This window comes from Aphis gossypii, chromosome X, assembly GCF_020184175.1.
Source record: "Aphis gossypii isolate Hap1 chromosome X, ASM2018417v2, whole genome shotgun sequence".
Taxonomy (NCBI): domain Eukaryota; kingdom Metazoa; phylum Arthropoda; class Insecta; order Hemiptera; family Aphididae; genus Aphis; species Aphis gossypii.
Window position 1 is genome coordinate 22,154,319 of NC_065533.1, and position 20,396 is coordinate 22,174,714.

The following is a 20,396-nucleotide window of genomic DNA, read 5'->3' on the forward strand; positions in this document are numbered from 1 at the left end:
AACAGTAGAATATTTTTTAATTGAGAAATCAAAAACTTATGAAGAGCTTTTTTTATTAAATTCTCAATCATTTTTACCAAGCGAATAGTTTTAATTAAAATGTATAAAAAAAGCCTATAAATACCTAACTCAAAAATAGTCGAAAATTTATCGTAAATACAAAACGATAATATATGTACACATTTAGTGAACATTTCAAATATTAGTAAAGTTATCTTTTCGTTTTGTTTTTCTCTATTATAAAAAAGTACTAGAAACTTTTTACATTTGACATAACAAAGTACTAATATGTATTTTTGAAAATCAAATCATTTTACTGCCCCAAAAGGTGATGACGAGCAGAAAAATAAACATACATTTTAAAATCAATATATTCATTGATCCTCTTATAATCTAATATATATATAAATGAGATTTTTTTCATTAGGTAATGTATTAATATATTTTTTTACAGCCAATTTAAAAGTATAAATGAAATCCTTATATTATTGGACATAGGTACATGAGATTTTCGTAGAAAGTATTCTTAAAAGGTTGAAGGACAATTTTTTATCAATATTAATAGGTAATAGGTGGTCGATTTCTTATGAAAACATAATCATAATTTATATATTATATGAACTTTACTTTAACTTATTAAAGCATAACGAAAATAAATTACAAATCGCATTTTTATCAAAGTTTGATACACTCTTGTGAAATTGTGAAATCGACTATAAGGAAACTAAAAAAAAAAAAATTATATAAGATAAGTAATAATAAAAATAAAAGTTTTTTTTTTATTATTATTATTATTGTAACATCATTATAATCTATATTTTATTAAGGTGAAACTTTTTTTGGATGTACAAAATAATAATTTTCACAAAACATAATAAACTACTTTTCTTCACATGTTCTAAAAACATTTATTTAAATTTGAATACTTTGGGCTCAGTGCAAATAATGAATTTCATTTTTAGAATTTAAAACCGTTCAAGTAAGTATTTTGTTTTATAAAAGCAGTTGAATATTGTTAACGTTTTAAATATTTACACTACATTTTTGATTCTAAGTTTACATTCCGTTGAATGTATTGGTTTTAAAATGTTACGTCATGTAATAGGTGTTTTTTGTGTCTGATAACACTTTTTATAAAAAAAAAAATATGTTTGAATCATCAACTTTTATGATGAGTTTCTAGTAGAAAATCAGATTTAGTTGGTACTTTGGGTGGTAAAAGTAAAAAGTTTGCAGTACTTTATAAAGTATTTAGAGAAAATAAAAACCATAAGCAAGGGATACTGTGAATTTTTATGAAAAGCACTTCTGATTATAATCGATTATTTATTTATTTATTTTTATTATAATCAAAATGTTAATGACTGAAGATACTTAATTTGTTTATTAAATAATTGTGTTTAGTAAACATGATCGTATAATTGATATAATTTTAAAAATATTTTGATTTTTTTTCTTTTAACTATAGATGAAATTTATATTGACATTTTTGATATTTTATAGTTTATTTTCCTACCATAATTAAAAAAAAAAGAAAAAAATACATGATCAAATTTTTCTTTACTATTTCAAGTTTAAATTTTATAAAACCTAGGTTTATTATTAACTTGAAAAGAGCCACTAATATTTTTTAATGTTTAGTGGTTATAGTTTAAAGATTGACGATATTGACTATTGATATTCAAAAAAAAAAAAAAAACAAATTATCTTTTAAATGATTTATGTTATTTTATATATATAATTACATTTTCAAAATATTTACTAAGCTATTCAAAATATTTAAAATAAAATAACTACAACATTTTATATAAGATTCTACGTTAATTGTTTCTATAGAAATTTTAAATATTGAGTATATAATAATTATAATATTTTGATAAGTAAAACAACTATATATTACAAGATTTTATTCAAGAAATAATATACGTAAGATGTTTATAATTTTATAAAATGGCTATTGATGTAGCTTTTAATATTAATGTTACTTGAAAAAATGTAACTGAATACCTAATAACGATATTTGACTGTTCAATGAATTTTTTATCAGATGTGCTTTTAAATTTTAAAATATTGATTCAATAAAAGCTTTATAAAGTTAAAAGTGTATGATGTTGTGACCTCTTAACACCTTTTAGTTTTCAGATATAAATTTTATAATTTAACCACAGAATAGTTTTATTTAAATGTACTTATATATTGAACAATATTTAGGCACATATGTTAGAAGTTTACATTTTTTATATTAATTAATTAATATAACATATTATTGGCACATTTTTATGTTATATTTTAATAATTACATTCACACACTAACGACATGCATAATATTATATTAGACAATTTAAAATCACAAACTGATTTCATTTTTGGAAAAAAAAAATCAAAAAAATCTGTTTTACAATGATGTTTTTGTTTTATTATTGAAAAACAATTTTTGAGGTAGTGAAAGAGTTCAAAAGTTTTAAATTACATGTTGATCGGTCAAAAATTGGTGACAGATGGTTCCTACTTAGATTTTTTACAGTTTAGAAATATAAAACAGTTTGTGACACAACATTAATGATAAAAAACTTGAAAATCATACAGAATCTACTGGATAAGAGTAATATATTTAATATTGCCTTAAAAAAAATGCTGATACTTCTGTATAAAGATTTTATTAATAATAGGTATTGATTATAAATTAAATTCTGAGGCATAAATAATAAGTTATGTTTAATAAAGAATGTTAATTTTCTATTATTTAAATAAATAAAAAAAATATAAGATTGAGACACATTATTTCTACTTATGGGCAATAGTGTAATTATTCAAATTTCAAATATATACTTTTAAATTATTTTCGAATAACACATAAAATGTAATTTATTTATTTTTACTAAGTAATGAAATTCATATATTATTAAGACCATTTCGCGCATTTAATTGTTTAGGCACCTTATAATTTTACATAGATGTTTTTGAACCCTTATTATTTATTATTATTTCTTACTTAGATTTTCAAAAAAAAAAAAATAAATAAACGAAATGCTTTTGAAATACGCCTTTATTTATTAAAATCGATTAAAGGCCACGGATACTCACATTATTATTCCAAGGTCAAACATTTATAATAAAAATGTATTTTTATACTTCTAGACCACTTCCGGCATTTGTTGTGCTGTACTTTTATAGGTCACTATCACTATACAAACGTTAATTTAAGATTTTTGAATTAATAAAATAGAATAAAAATATAATATTATAATTTTAGATTGACACACTAAAATGGGTTTGTAAAAATATTTCATTCATTTTGATTTATGGCAATCTATAATATTCTAGTTTTTGCTAATTTTTTTTATAAGTAACTATAATTCAAATAATTTATATTAATTAAGTAATAAAATATACTAAATATAGTTATTTATAAAAGTGATGAAAGTTTTTGATAAATTTTATTATAATTCTTCACATAATTATAGAGTAAAATGAGGGAATATCAGTCACCTTAACAAAAAATAAAATATCTCTGAAAATAATAATTTAATCAAATTAATTTGATAACAAGTTGAATACAATGTGTACAAGTTTAGTGTTCATAAGAATATATATTTTAAAACAAATTCTCACTGTAATGTCATTCATATCAAAACTCCATAAAAACATAAAGGTAACTAAAAAATGATAGATCAAAATATTACATTTTAAATTAAATACCTACTCTATGTGTTGTGATTGGTAATACCCTATTCGGATATATTAAAAATAAATTATAATATATTATATTAAGACAACCATAACATTAATATCATAATATTAGGTAAATATAACTAGTTTTTGATGAAACTACATTTAAATTAAGTAAAAATAGTAAAAACCGTAAATATCTTACCTTATGATTATAATGAGATTCACATTTTTTTTTTTTTTTTAATTAAAATCGAGAAAAATTGTTTATACATTTTTAGAGGCAAAAAGGTTATGAGATAATTACGTTGTAATAAATTTAAAATTACAACATCATTTTTTACTAATTTGAAATACCTGTTAGTGTAACCATGAGAGCTTTATTAAAATATAAGTGACCGGTATTGCTCACTGATTAGTATTCGTCACCCCACTCTCTTTTATCTATCTATGTTATGAACTAAAACATGAAATAAATATAAAATTTCCAGAATGTTTTATAAGTGCTCTCATGATTAGGTAAAAATGTAGTTCTTGTTGATTTCTTCTTTTAGCATAATTTTATTAACACCTTGACTTCAAAATAAAATTATAAAATTTTATTTTTTATGGTACCCACGCAAACTACAATAATAAATTAGGTTTTAGTCAATATAAAACTGATTTGAAATTATAGTACGCTAAAAAGTTTTCATAAATAAGAAAATAGCCAAATGTTGTTATTTCGAGTTTTATGACAATTGACAGTGTCTCAAATAGTATCAAGGTGTTCTGTTTGTCGGTTTGTGTGTATGTAATTAAGTATTAATGAATACTGTTACAACTTACAATAAACAAGGAATATTAGCATGTATACTTTAATAGTATAGCACATATTATTTTTTTATATTAGACTTACTAATATTTGCTTTATAATAAATTTCATCGACTAATGAATTAAGTATTTACCAAGATAAATATCAAAAGTTTAGTTGTACAATTTAAACTTCAAAGGTGAAATTAAGATTCCAGTAACTTGTACTAGTGCCATTACTGGAAGTTGGTGCATTCTAAAAGTTTGTATAGTGTACTAGTTATAGTTTTCAAAAAATGTTAAATTTCAAGTTGTAACCTGTAGCCATAAGTAATAAATAATATGTTATATTGTATATGAATTAGTGCTAAAGTATATTCTGAAAGTAAAAGTTATTTACGGAAAAGTTGAAAAAATATATTATATAAATAAACAACTTATTCATTTACATTTATTTTAATAGATCAAGTTAACCTAGTATAATGGTTAAGATAATATGCTTTTAATATTGATCGTTCTACGTAAATTGAATTTGAGATTTTAAATCTACACAATATAAATACAAGACGAGTTGTAGTTGTTATTGTTTATTTATCCTTCCTTATATTTATATCTTTTAAATATTTTAAAAATTGTTTAAACATATATTTTAATTGTTTATGATTTATTATTTTTAATTAAAATGCAAAATATTATACAATATAATATTTATATGGAATATAATATATTCATTAATTATAATATGTTATGCTATATTTTTTATCACATTCTTTTTTATTATACTAAAATCATTATAATAACTTAATAATTGTTAGCCAATATATTATGTAAAAACGTTTTAGCGTAGGTGCTTTTAAAATAATATTTCATGGCATTGTGACCGCTACTTTTATTAGTATTTTATTATAATTTCTGTAAAGTTTATTTATGTTAGATTTATAACATCAAAACAATTTTATTTGATGCATAATATTTCTGTAAAAAAATAAATAATATGAACAATTGATAATTACTTATTTAGATGTATTGTTTAATAATTTGTTTGTTCATTATTTTTAAAATGTATCATTATTGCATAAATAATAATTTCGTTTAATATTCGTTATATTTTTACAATAATTTTATTTTTATTGTATATCATTGTACTCAATATATAAAATAAAAATAAAAATTCACTGTAAATTTCTTTCTTATTGGTTGGCCTATATTAAATTGAGTTACCTTTAATTTGTGGAAAACAATATCCAATCTCATTTTAAATTCTGAACGCTATCAATAAAACAATCTAGTTTACAATAATGTGTTTTTTTTTTTCATTTTGAGAAACAATTTTTGGGGGCAATAACAGCCAAACTATTTTAGTACGTATTTTAAAATTGACATTTATCTATCAAAATATATATTTCAACATTTAAAAAAGCAATGGTTTTCTTGTTAAATAACTCAAATTAAGAATGAAAAGTAGACAGTAGAAATATAATGTAAGTTCAATTTTTGAAATCTTTTTTTGTAGGTAATCAATAACTCAATAATGAAGTTTGATTTTTTATTCATTTTTACCTTTAATTGTTTGTCAAATTTAAAGTTTAATTCGTAATAATTTATATTTTGTTTTTTTAATTCAACATTTTTAAAACATTTATACAATCTTGAAATTATTTCCTTCATTAGGTAATTTAGTATATTAGAATTTTAAAACAGTAGTTATTATTTGAAATAGATTAAACTTTAAATTTCTTGGTAATTCTCACAAAAATAACTGAAAAAATATTTAAAAAGCTAGATTAAGTAGATACCACTCTGCTGTATATAAGGTGCTGCGTGGATCACTATTATATATTACAGAAGTGTTAAATTTGAATCCAATGATAAGTATCTTTGTATACGAAAAACGATTCAGAACGGAGATAATTTGTCAGCCTAGGATATAACATATAAAATATATTATATTTTAAAAAGGGTGATGAAAATGGTGGTTTGTGTTTTAATGACCTTAATTCCTCAAATTAGAACCATGTACAGAAAATGATAAATTAAAAAAAACTAGTGCATGTTTCAAGTTTCTACGACTAGTAATTTTAAACTATAACAAAATTCTAAAATTATTTGTTAGTAAATCGTTATTTAACGAGTGAATAAAAATTCAATAACTAAGGATAATTTTTTTTTAATTACCCAACTTTCAAGTTCTTTTATAATTATTAATATTGATAATTATAAAAAAAAAAAATAAATAAAAACGAATATTTGAAATGCTTAAAATATTTGAATTAATTATAATTAATAAATTTTATAAATAGCCGTAAAATAAGCAAAATATTTTGTAAATGAAATTCTGTAAAGAAAATTCCAATCTTATTAGCTGGTAAAAGTTTCAAGTATCTGCGACTTATACCTACTTTTGAATAATTACAAATATTGAAAATCGTTTGAGGATAAATTATTATCGTTACGAGATTTCGTAAAAAATTAAAAAAAGCTTATAACATTTTTTCTATAATGACGTTTCGAGTTTTCTCTGTATCTATTTGAAGAAAAACTTAATGTTGAATTTTTTAACCTTAGATTTAAATATAAACACTTTTATGAATATTCAACTATAAAATTACTTGGAAATTTTAGCGATTTTGACATATTTCGTAAAAATTTCAACTTAAAACGCTTTAAAAAAATTGTGACTATTGGTTTTTAATTTTTATTACAATAAAAACAACTCATAAAAAACCTTGTATTAAATATTCAAGTTTTTTTGGGTAGCCAACAATTTTTTATCGTCACTTCAACATTTTTTTAAATTTTAAAAATAGTTTGAAAAATCGAAAATTTATAATTATATATTAACATTTTGAACTGTGTATAGATAACACTAATATCAAAATTTGGTGAAATTTTTTTAAAAACTACTGGAAAATGTTTACTTTTGACCTCTATAATGCATCAAGGATATTGATTTTGCAATCGGAAACCACCCCCAAAATTCAAGTTGAAGCATTATTTTGACAAGTTATGCTGTATACAGATACAAAAAAAAGATACACACTCATCATTGTAAAATCAATACATTCATCACTTTTTTCGGAATCTTAAGTCAATAAAAAAGCATAGTAGGTACCTATTTTGAAATTTTAGCTTAACCCCACTGCTATTACCACCTAACCTAACCTAACCCAGTAATGCTTTTCAGATACGAAGACTTAAAATTTAAACATAATCTATTTTAAAGGCAACGACTTATATTTATATCTATACTAGAATGGTAAAAATAAATACAAATAAAAACAAAAAATACGAACACAAGAGAAAGAGTGTTTACATACTTATATAGCATAATTTTATGTAAATGAATACAATTAAATATTTCTATTTTTAATTTACAGGTGGTATTTATTTCAAAAGTACCAACTATTGAATATATGGTTCAGCTGTTAAATAAATTCGTAAGTATATTATAACATTGAGTAAATCAAAACTTAATTATTGGCTTGTTATAAAAATGTGTATAAGATAGAGTAAATTTGTTGTATTTCTATTCTATATATAATTTGCCGTACAATTCATTGAAAGTTTTAACATTTTTAATAGTTAACTTTTTCCATTTTTTTTTTTTTATTTTTTAATTTAATAAATTAATTTTGTATAACATTATTTTGGTTGCGTAAAGTCAAATTATTTCGTAATGTTACAATGCTAAAAGGTTATAATTTAAATTCAACCCGTTTAGCTTATAGATCTAAAAATTCCTTTATTTTGATAATAAATTAATAACTTTGTGTTATCTTTAATGAAGGGAAGCTCGTGATGGTACAGCGTAGACTAACGAACGTGATTATAGATTGAGTCTTTTGAACAGACCATTATATTTTATACGAAGTCTTAGAGATAAGAAATTACTAACTTTAAATCACGAATCACATTGGTATTATTATATAATCTACGAGTTCTATTGTTAGGTATGCATTAAGTTCCAGTGAATGTGAAAGAAAGGCATAGTTAGGAGTTGACATACAATATCGTTATTTTTATGATCTTTTCTGGTTGAGGTATATAATAATATATATATCAATTGCTATTATATTGAAAATAGATATTATTTTAAATTTAAAATTAATATTGTGTATTTACACAATTCCAATTTTGTATTAGAACAAATAAGTTTGATGTTAATTTGTATTAATTCAGAAGCATTTTATTACAACGATATTCTGAATTATATTTGGTTTATTTTAAAAGAAATAATTATATTTTATAAGTCTTTAAAGTATTTGAGTTAATCGTTTGAAAATAAAGCGCGAATGTGTAAAAAAAAATATATACTTATATCTATACCATTTACGCAATCAGGAAAATAATATTATTGTGACACATCTGCTTAGAACAAGATCTGTCTTGCTTATCAGTTCTATATAAATTTAACATTATAATTAAATTTTATTCATCTTAAAATGGAAAAAAATTGAATAATTATTCATGCGCAAGTTAAAAGTTCAATGGATACCATACACATTACTATTAATTGCATGCGATGTTTATTGTTTTAATTTTATTATGATTTTTTTATACTAACTAAACTTGATAATATAATAGAGTAAATCGTAGTTACTTAGGATATCTTCATTTATTTATTTATTTTATACATAATATTGTATATTAATTGGTGTGGACGTGTAGTTTTATTATCGATTAAACGTAAAAATAACATATTATATCAACAAGCAAGTCTGTAGGTACATAAACGAGCTTAAAAGTTAAAGTTAAGTTACTTTTAACTACTTATGAATTACTTCTTTTTAAAACTAAATTTTAACTTAACGAGTTACATTTTTATCATAATATGCAGTTACTGATCAGTTAGTAAATTGTATAAATATTTTTATTTTATCTTAATGGAAGTCATGTAGGTTTAAAATAAAATTTGCATAAAACTAACTATACATTTATAGATAATAATAATCGGAAATAGGAAATATTATAAATAGGTACAAAATTATAAACTAATATATTCCCAGATATAAATAGGTTTCAAAATAAAATAGATATCTATATAAATATAATTCAGATACATAAAAATATTTAAATACATAAAGACGATTTAGTTTTATAAACATTTAGAGTTCAAATTTTGTCAAAGTTCTTCTAAATTATAACATTTTATCAATTCTTTTGCAGTTTAAAATGCATAAACTGTGTTTTTTTTTTTAGTTAAGTCTTGAAAATTTAGTACAAAGTCCCTCATAAGTATTTTATACTGAAACTAAAAAATATATAAGTTTAATTTTCTTTTATTGACTTCTCTAGTTCAAATTTTGATGAAATTATATGTTTAAAAACTACGAATAACGATATTCATTATTTTGTCATAGCTCAAAAACATTATTCATAGGGACATAAAACTTTTGTGTATATTATTATACTCTGTACACATAATGGTATTTTAATATGTAATGTTTTCGGCAAAAATTATTTAAACCTAGTGTTTTACTAATAGTAAAATAAATTACTTTACAATAGCAATATCAAAAAAAACATAACACGAAATAATATAATAGTGATATAGACTGATAAAATCTCCACTAAGAATCACTTTTTATATAGTATAATAATATATCATTGAACTCAAATTTAACACATAAATTACAGTGACCCATTTGACACCTACCGTACAGAAGAGTGGTATCTGCTTTTTACATTTTTTTTAAATTTAAATTGAAACTTTGGTGGTTATGAAAAAATAAAAGTAAGTTATAACTTTACTCTTAACTTACATTTTTCTATAAAGTAAAACAATAACAAGTTAAATAAATAAGTTAATTTTCCCAGTCTTGTAAATAGGTTAAGAAACTAATTTTAATATAACCATTAATATAATATACTCTAATAACTATGCGAATCCATGCAAAAGTCTTGTATTTAAATTTAATTGTGATTGATTTCTCGAAAACATAATGATAAAAATGTGCTTAGAAAGTTTCTAAACATAAGTACTTTAATTTTGAAAACTGGAAAACATGCTTTGTTGTATATTATATTTTTAGTGTGTCCTGTTATTAAGACCTTTTAGGGATACTGTAATGGATATATTAAATTTGAATTCAACGATAAATTATTGTATACGAAAAACGATTTTTAAAAAGATGGGTGTATTCACATTGATTTCTAAGGAAAGTTCCAATTATTTTCTTCTATTTATTTGATAGGTTGAATTATTTTTGCAAAAAATATCGCAATACTTTAAAAAACAACATTAACATATAAAATTATATTTTTCTAATGTATTTTTATACTATAAAAATTACAGATGAGTATTTAATAGTACAATTTAATTTAAAAACACTATGGACCTTTTACATACATGTCCCTCCCTTCTTAATAATGTCCTGAACTCATGAGGAACTATACATGACGGACAAAAAAAAAAAAAAACACTCACTCACTCACTCACTTCTCTGAATATAATATTATATACTTACACGTGTAACATCAAATCTCTTTGTGTCCTCTTTGTTACATTTAATTTAAATTTTTTAATTAGTAGGTAGGTAGGTACATCAAGAATTGGCGCACCAGAATTCTTTCAATGACTTTAATGACAATATATAGTAAATTGCATAAAGTTGCAGTGAGTATATTATTATACAAGTGTTACATTTTAATGATTTTTATTATATGATAATTATAAACTTGTTTTTAAAATATATTTTTTATATCATTTATTATAATAGGAATAGGTAGGTATATTTTTTTTATTTTTAAGTTTAAATAAATTTGAAGACAGAAATACGTGAAATAATACACAGAGTAAACTATTCTAGATGAGTTACTTAAAATATAATTATACTGAACGACAATTTTGAACAAAGTTACTGTTTTGCTTTTGAATTTATTATGATTTGTTCGAATTTGTTGTATATTTTTTTAAGAATTGCATTCATTTTAGCTTGATTATTGATGTTTGAAATATTTACGATTGTTAATGCTTTACTATATTTGATTTATTTGTATCTAGTTCATAATAATCAAGTTCAAAAGAGTTAAATATAACAAATGGATAGGAGTATAGGACACAAATCTGTTTTAGAACAATAATGATACAAGTATCATTATCAGATATTTATAATTCAATAAAAAATAAATTTCTGTAATATATTAAGTACCGAGTACATCTACCTACTAGAATATAATTTATAATTTATTATGTACACACTATTAGTAATCATTTATAAATTAAATATATTTTTTTTAAATTATCTTAAACCTAATTAATTTATTACAGTTTTTGTAATTTATCTATATTAATAAAAGTCAATGTTTGTGTGAGTGTATGTAATCCACAGTAAAGAATATTAAACTCGTAAACTCGTGGTTGTGAAACTTGATAGATAGATAATCCTATACCCAATAATGTGCATATTTAAGCAACATTTTTAAATTTTAAAGAGAGCTTATATAACGATTTGTTAGCTCACGGTTAGGGTTACCTTTGGATATTTTATATTAGGTCTGAATAACCTAAATAATTGTGTTAAGAATTTGTGCCGTTTACATTAAACGAGTTTCAGAATTGATAAATCCAAGGGCATTTGATTTGTCACGGGCAATGACATGAAGGATCAATTAATTAATACAATTATAATCCATAAAACTCATGTTGTTATTATTAATAAAATTTATTAAGCGGGCTATTTTCAATTAATTTTTGAGTTGGATTTTTTATTATATCTACTGCTTTTTAAATGATGGATTTTTTTGTTATTGGATATTTTTTCCCAATATTAAATTATTTAGATTTAATGTTCTATTCAAGTCATTAGGTTTTTTTAGTACTTGGTAGATAATTTCGTTTTTCGTGTACAGTTTTCTAATAGACGGCAATATGTATTATATTCTATTAATAATTACAATTATTTTAATATTGTCATGTATATCCATGTTATTTTGTAAAATATTATAATCACTTAATATTTTATATAAGCATATTATTATTTCTTCTAATTTACCTGATGCAAACACGATATTAAGCTGATCATTGAGTATGTAATTTTTGCGAGGTCCTATTACTCCTAATAAATATTTTCCAAGCACGGTCGATGAAAACTCCGAATTCACAATAATAATTTACAGTTAATGTGCGATATTGTGTACGCGATGTTTATTATAAATGTGTCGACCGACCAACGATAAATTATAAGTAGGTAATACAGACACACCTATACGAAAGCTAATAATAATTGTAGTAAATCAATGAGAGGTAACTGCAGGGTTGTATGATAGTGATCGTAATGGTATAATACAGTAATTATACGACAGAAAATCACGTGGAACACGTGTTTAATGCCCACACTGATTTCGGCCGTACGCGGACAAAATATAATATTTTTAATGAAAACGGGAACAAAAAATTAAAAAAAAAATTAAAATAAAATGAAAACAAAATGCGTATAAGTTTTTTGGGTACAATTACAATAATAACAGTATAATATAATAAGCACACGTCCATACCATCATTATAGAATACGGCTAAACACATTTTGACCGCCGATTGGCGGTCGTCTAGTTATTACGGTTTAGATTTATATTATTGCGTTTTAAATTCACGAATAGACGCATTAACTCTCGCACGCGTACTTATATAATTCAAAACATGGGGCGGCGCGCGTGGTAGACACACTCACATCGGCGGTGTCTGGTCCCGAACAACGGGCTGATGACTAATGTACGACAACGATATGTTTAATTATTGAAGCCCACCGGCTCGCACTGTGAATAATCTAAGACCCAATATGGCCACAGGCAGTGCAATATAATATACATTGGCGATTTTGTCATCTATATAATCGAATAAACAACTCGAGTTTTTTTTTTTTTTTTTATGCTATACAATAACTTATATTAGTAAATTTCAATACGTACTTTACATGGCTCCATCGAACGGAGGTTTTCGCATCACCGTCGTTTTCTGCGTCGCGCGTTGTCGAATCATTAAATGTTCATAACTCTAAAATGATAATAATATTTATTTGACGCTATTATAGTAAAGTCGTTGCATGTGTTTTTTAGTATTTTATATTTGTCGCTAATTTTGTAATATTGCTTTTTAAAAAGCCTTAGATAATAATATTATGACTTGTTTTTCGTTGTTGTTATTACGCTAAAAACATTTTCCACAGGATACTTATATAATACATAGGTACCGGAAAAAAGTATAATATTATATTATAGATCAAGTTCACAAGGTTTTAGTAATTTGTTTGTACCGTTTATATTTCCACAAATTATTAATCGCTATTCAATAGTCATGAAATAAAAAAAATTACTATTGCTTGTCATAGAAATTAGGTTGCCATATTATACGTGTACGTTTTAGTAAATGGATACATTTCTATAGATATAGTGATGGTAATGAATTATAAACACTTTTTTTCATAAAAAAATGATCTTTTTTAATATGTAACAACTAAATATATTTGAGTTCATTTTATAAAATTACTAATTTTAGAATTGTACAAACATGTTATCTATCGTGTAGTAAGTTAATCGCTAGACACATTTTTACTATTAAGTGAAATTATGTATGTCTTATGTGTATATCTACTACAATTCATTGGCGAATTGAATCACTACCATATTATTGCGTACACTTAAAACAAATATTTATTTAATCATGAATCTCAAATCTTTTTTCTAGCTATTTCAAATCAATTTTTTATTTATAATTAGGTACTAAGTATATAAAAAAAATGCGTTTGTGAACTCTATAATAATCCATCGTATACTATAATAATGTCGAATATAGATGTCAATACATACCTACAATGAAAATAAAAAATTACTTCTGTATGAAAATCTTGAATAAATACGTCTGTAGTTAATGGATCGATTCTTTTATACGTATAGGTTCAATTATTCATAGGTATGTTTTACATTATAACAAATATTTATAAACGATATTTATACTATTCCAGTTCACCGAACGTTTAAAAACATATTGTATTAGTTGTGTAAAAACTTAATTAATAATAAACATTTAACTTTAAAAATCAATGATTTTCATCCTTGTAGGTCATATTAAATTTTATATAATTGTGTTATTATCTGTCAACATTGTGCTTTGCTCGTTACGTTATAAAATTTAATATTTTGCAGCTTAACTTTAAACAGCGTTCATTTTAATAATAATAAACACTGAAAACTGATAGCAGTGTGTAAAACCGTCGGCGTACTGCGTAGGTACCCAATTAATTCCACAATCTCATAATTATCAGTCGTTAACTTAGAACGTATTATGTCACACATTATTACTATATACACTTTTGTTTGTTTCCGTAGATTTTTTAGAAATTATACTTCAAAAATGTTCAACTATATTATGATAGACGATAGTATACGTTTGATACGACGATATATACATATACTGCATTGTATCGAGTGTATCTATCCTATTATAATATATTTTATTTTATAATACTTATGTCTTATACTTTAGTTGATTATATATTATTTTATCCACCAAAATAATATTTTTTAAACCCTTAAAATTATGTTTTGTGTAAACGTTCGTTGTTTTTGATCCTAAATAATGAAATAAATAATGAAACGTATTGCGTTTTTTTTTTTTTTTTATTAAGATAAAATACCTACCTACCTAGTTAATTATTTTAAGTTGAATTTTGATTAATCTAATAATAATAATAATATGATGATGAAAACGAACATGAATGAATTGATACGTAGGTAAAGGTAACTGAGTAAGAATGAAAGAATGATAAAACAACGGGTAAATACATTTTAAAACATTTATTATATTTGAAGCCTTCAAGGCATACAATTACATTTAACTCTTACACGGTAAAAAATAACGTGTTACAACAAAAATATTTCTCGTTTCATAAATGCTGATATTATTATAACGGTAAGTTTGTAAATAAACTTTTATAAAGCGGAAATTGTCTATTGTAGAAGAAGAATAATTCCATGGACTTAGTGTCCACAAATTATTTCTGCATTTTGAACATTACAATAACTTAAGTTACCAAACGTTGGTTTAAATGCATTGAAGATTCTCACTTAAATATATTTTATGAAAATTATATATATATATATTTATAAATATAAACAATACAGGTTTGAAAAACTTAACCCTGTTTATCATAATATGTTATAGTTAAGTAACAAAAACATTTTGCGCGAAAACATATTATTATAGATACATTCTGCATGTCGTTAGTGTATGATATCTAAAATCTAAACACAACAATATTATTATATTCTAAAAAAAAAAGTTAGTAATAGATTTATTTTATTTTAAATCTAACCAAACGCCAAATTGAACAGTAGATTCACAAAAATATACCTATATATTATATTAACTTAAATAATTCATTATCTATTACTTATCTTCTTTAAACATGTTTTAAATTACTTTTGTTTTTTAGACGTGTTAAAATTATAAAATAAAACACATCATTGCAAAACAGATATAATAGCTTCTTCACCCATTTTTAGAGTCTAAAATAATTGTATGGTAAATATATCATAAATATTTAATAGATGAATACTACTTAACATATATTACGAAATTGCATTTTATATTTACTTCAAAATTCAAACATATACTTAATTCAGTTCAATTTATTTGTGTTCAAAGAATACACAAAAAGTATATTTATTTATAAACCAAGTTTTTTAAAAGTATAATATTTATTGATGTTTTAAATTTTAAAAAAGGTAGGAAGTGGGTATCGGTGTGCTGTACATTGGATTTTAAGTGGGTCACTTTTATAGGTGTGTTAAATTTGAATTTAATGGTGTATAATCATTACATATGAAAAACGATTTTGAGTAGAAACGGTCAATAGGGAAAAAACAAAAAAAAGTGACGATAAAACGGGAATTTTTTCGCGAAACGAATCACTATAAATACTTGAAATTTTCATCAAAATGTTTGTATTAGAGTTATCTATATATAATATTAAATTTTCAAAATATTCTGGCTTTTTTGAGCTATTTATAAACAACTGACAGTTTCGGTTTTTCTAAGTATTTTTTTTTTGAAACTTCGATACAAAAAATGTAAGATGCTTAAACTCGAAAATTTTGTACAAGATTATATAAGTTGTTTTTATTGTAGAAAAAAAAAATAAAAATCGTCTAACACAAATTTTTTTAAAAGCGTTTTAAGTTCAATTTTTTACGATCTATGTCAAAATCATGAATATTTGCAAATTATTTTGTAGTTCAAAATTCATAAAATTGTTTGTATTTATATCTAACGTTAAAAAATTCAACACTAAGTTTTCCATAAGTTTTGCTTCAAAAAGTTATAGAGAAAATTTTAAGCGTCATTATAGGAAAAATGTTTTGAGCGTTTGAGTTTTAAATTTTTATGAAATCGGAATATTTGTTTCAAAATAGAATATATGACAATATTTAATTATAATATATTCTAGACTAATAAATCATCTCCGTTCAGAATCGTTTTTCGTATACAATGATACCTATCATTGCATTCAAATTTAATCTATCCTAGTCCGAGGTCCACCCCACCTCCTAATGTACAGCAGAGCGGTACCCACTTGCCGACTTTTTTTGTTTGTTTTCCCTGATTGTAAAAATAATTACTGGGAATTTTAAGTTTAACCTCTTTAAAGTAAAAAGTATATCTAAATTTATATCCAAAACCACTATCATTCACCTAATCTCTTAGCTAGAAATCTAAAATAATGGGTTATAAATGATTTAATTTTAAATTGCATTGACAATTTTGTGAACAAAGTAATGATACTTTTATTTTTATTTTTTCTAAATATTTGAAATTTGAATGACTTATAACTAAATTATATTGATATATTTAAAGCGATGAGAAAATGTAGTTTTAATAATATGGCGTACATAAGATAACTAAATAATTTATTATATTCAAAAATTAATAGATTCTCAATATCTTAATATGAAAAATAATATACCACCGTAACTCAAATTCTATTTTAATTTATACCATATTTAAAAAAATATGTAACATATACAGTCGATAAATGTCATTCAAAATTTTACGTTGTCACTACACATATTATGGACAATTTATGATTTTAGGTTCTGAGTTTTTACCGAAAGGTTTAAAATGTTATGTTTTCAGTGTATTTGATTGTAAACACTTTTTATAGTATAGTGAGTACCACGAAGAGTTTCATATTATGTAGCATATGAAATCGATCGAAAATTATAGATGTAGATTGTTCTTATGGGAATCAAAAGTGAAAATGTTATTTTCCAAGGAAATTGATAAAAGCTAACAAACATACCGACATTTATGGCAAAACCATTTTGTACAAAATGTATTTCGTTTTGTTTTCATTGTAATTTAATAAATAATAATATTAGATATTGGATTGAGTGGGTATTGGTTTTGTTATTTTATACAGGCCGATTCACTATGCATGTTCATCTCAATGTTTTATTTTTATAATGAAGTTATTGAAATTCTGAATTTAGAATTTTTTAGTAGACAATACTAAAAAGAAAGAAGTTTGTATCACCGCAGGATAAATGGTATTATTCTTATCAGAATATTTTAAAATATGGACATAAAGTATACTTAAGAATTCCAAAAAATCATTATTTGAGTAAATAAATTATTATAGGATAAAATGGGATGACTATGCTTAGTGAATCATTTTAAATGAGCTATGTATTTTTAAGCTCTTCATAGATTTTTTCGTATATTTGCTGTTTTCTAGAAGGATTAATTTCCAATATATAATTTTTAGATTTTTGTAATAAATTCTTAACATTTTAATCATAGTTTATTTTTAGTTGAAAAATCATATTATAATATATTTGTGTACTATTTTGATGAATAGTACATTATTTTAAATTAAAAACTCATATTTTATAAGTAAATTAACTTAAATTCGGGAGAAATAATTAATAAAATACAATTAGGGAAAGTGAACTTATTAATAAATTTTATTTTACTTTTTTAACAGTCTTTTAAGAATGATAATATAATCGCTTTCAAGTTTAAAATTGAACTAAAGTTAATTTTGAAAATGTTTATAACCACCAGAGAATTATTTAAAAACTTTAGACATCATTATGTTGGGTGAATGATGGAGTTCTAATCACTTTATTTTTGTTACAAAAATCATTAAATTAGGTATACTACTTACCTTACTACATTGTTTTTGGTCAACTTTGAAGAAAGTATGTAAATAATTGAATGAATCTCGACCATTTTTTAGTACTCTAGATATTAAATTAAAAAAATTATATGTTAAATTTTAAAATAAATTTCATTGTTACGGTCCTACTTGAAATTTTCGAAGTTTAAATATGCCAATAACAAAAATTAAAAAAAAACAACAACAATATTTATACTTATAACTATTTTATATAAAATAGCTCACAGATTAACTAATTGTCATAAATATAACAATAATTATATATATATATTTTTATTATTTCATTAGTAATCGTATAAAATAATGGTGTATAATAAATTATCATATGATTGGATACCTACTGATTATTCGTTTTAAATTTATAATAGACACAATACTTGTAATGACTTGAATATGTTGAAGTATTGAATATCATGTGATTATAGTAGGTACTTAGAAATGGATATTGTTGTACTTATATTGTGTTTCACAACAGGAAATACCGAAAACAGAGTGGTGGAGTATTTAGGCATACGTCGAATAAAATACTTATTACTTATTTATTAATGACCAATAAATGTTGTTCTGACAAATGACAAATTAAATTATTTAAAGCGCAGATTTTAGGAAAAATTTCGGCAAAGGAAGTTTTGATTAAAGACCACTATACTCATTTCATAGTTGAAGTAAAATGTATTATAATTTCATTTAAATATACTATCAGTATGAAATTAATAATATAATAAAAATAATTAAATAATTAATTAATTGATTGAAAGTATGGTGTATTGAGTATTATGTTAGATAATTTAAATTTGTCTTATATATATTTTTTTTTATTAGGACGATAAAGTCTAAAGTCAATGTCTAAAATATATAAGGTCTGTCTATATTATTTTTCTAGTAAATAATTTTATACCACTTAATTATTTAATATTTAAATTGTAATAAATAGTTATTCAATTTATAATAAAATGTTTATTAGTTGTCAGCGTTACACCTATGGCCTATGACCTACATTGAAATTGATTGGTTTTTGTATATTTAAATAACAAACATATAAACTGTTTTTTGTCTTTGATAAAAATATTAAACACCATATCAAAGAGTTTAGTTTATAACTATATGGTTAAAACTTTTCGTTTAGTTTTTTTAATTACTATTAAATTGTGTATAGGTATCTCTGTCAGCAATATTAAAACGTATTTATTTTAAGCTTAACATATTATATAACCTAGATTTTAATATGTTATAAATAATACTTAATGAACTAATATTAATTTTGTAAGGATTAAAAACGTATATTATACTAATTCAGTTTGACTCAGAATTCAAATTCTCTATTATTGTATAATAATTATTTTCAATTTATAACTGTCTTATTTTTCAGTTTCATTGAAAATATTGCCAAGAAAATAGTTAACTATTATCCTGAAAATTAATTATCATAACTATCTAAACCTATTTTTTTTCTATTACTTTATAAAAATTAATTTTTGAAGAAAAAAATACATATAATATTATTGTTAAATATCTAACTTAATTAAAAGTTGTTTTTAAAAATTGTAACTTATAACACGTGAATAATTGACATATTATAGAACGGTGTAGGATCATAGTAACAATAGTTTCAAATTAATCTAAATATTTTGATTATTTTTAATTACAATAAAACTACTTTCTAAAATCAAATTTCAGATTTTTAAAATGTATCCCAGTTAGGTAATGTATATTTATTTCAGATTCTGAGTAAAGGAAGGAAGCTATTTTATTATAATTAA

The 20,396-nt window shown here is 22.7% G+C and overlaps 1 protein-coding gene across 1 annotated transcript in view; it reads left to right on the forward strand.

Annotated features, from left to right (window-relative positions):
• The window catches only part of LOC114119437 (uncharacterized), a 268,368-nt gene that overhangs the window by 27,370 nt on the left and 220,602 nt on the right, over window positions 1-20,396 (forward strand). The window contains exon 2 of the mRNA XM_027980994.2: window positions 7,840-7,899. The gene's annotated coding sequence lies outside the window, so the exon portion shown is untranslated. The remainder of the gene's footprint in view (window positions 1-7,839; window positions 7,900-20,396) is intronic.